This window comes from Orycteropus afer, unplaced genomic scaffold (genome assembly GCF_000298275.1).
Source record: "Orycteropus afer afer isolate SDZICR_OR568_19922 unplaced genomic scaffold, OryAfe1.0 scaffold00008, whole genome shotgun sequence".
NCBI classification, from domain to species: Eukaryota; Metazoa; Chordata; class Mammalia; order Tubulidentata; family Orycteropodidae; genus Orycteropus; species Orycteropus afer.
In genome coordinates, this window is record NW_006921595.1 from 15,295,867 (window position 1) to 15,296,930 (window position 1,064).

General features: G+C 39.3%; 1 protein-coding gene across 1 annotated transcript in view; it reads right to left on the minus strand.

Annotated features, from left to right (window-relative positions):
- The window catches only part of DNAH11 (dynein axonemal heavy chain 11), a 455,361-nt gene that overhangs the window by 410,060 nt on the left and 44,237 nt on the right, over positions 1-1,064 (minus strand). The window lies entirely within an intron of this gene.

The following is a 1,064-nucleotide window of genomic DNA, read 5'->3' on the forward strand; positions in this document are numbered from 1 at the left end:
AAAGTTTACAGAGCAAATTCACTTTCCATATAGCAGCTCACATACACTTTGTCTCATGACATTGACTATAATTTCCTACAGTGCAACAGCTCTCCTCCCACTTCCTCCCCACAGTTACACCTCTTTCCTTTATCTTCCCTCCCATGCACTCCTGTCCCCACAGCTATTTCCCTGTGCATACACAGCCCTTCTATTCTCCCACAGTTGATCTCTCCAATGAGTATATCTACTTAATGTAAATGTTCATCTCCTATGCCTGTCTTTTGTTTGGGTGGAAGCCACAGGAGTGGGTTCAATTCCAGACCTGAAGGCCAGCTAGGGGCCATAGTCTCAGTGGTTCCATCAGGCTCTATCAGACCAGCAAACCTGAGTTTTGACTTTGAGTTTTGTTACACATTGTTCTCCCACTCTATCCAGGATCTCCTACATAGATCCCCCTCTGAGTGGTTGACAGTGGAAGCCAGGCACCATCTAGGTCATGAACTAGTTTTGAACTAGTTCATGTAAATATAAGGGAGAGACTAGTTGACCCACGTAGTTCTGGTCAAATTCTCATAGGACTATCCTCTAGGTTCCTCCAAGTTCTTCACTCTCCATATTTTTAAAATAAATATTCAGAATTCCCTTCTTCGGGAGCTTTAAGACTATGAATTATGAGGTTCTTTGGAACATGATTCTTCTTGATGCATCTTAACTTCATATGAATTATAGATTTAAATTTTATACCCTTAATTATGTTCCCCATTAAAATCTCTAACTTTGTTGCTTACAAAGTTAGAGATTTTAATGGGGAACATAATGAAAGCCACCAAATTCAACCTAACTACGGGATTTTTTTTTTTTTTCCTAAATGTAGACATGATATTAATCTCCTTTTTCCCTCCCCCACCAATGCCAATAGTTTTATACACAATATACACTCTATTATTGCAATATTGAGAGTTTCTATGCGCAAAATATTGAATGATGTGGGAAACATCAAGAGAAGATGGCAGGAATACACAGAGTCACCAAAAAGAACTGATCGATCTTCATCCATTTCAGGAAGTGGCATATGATCTAGA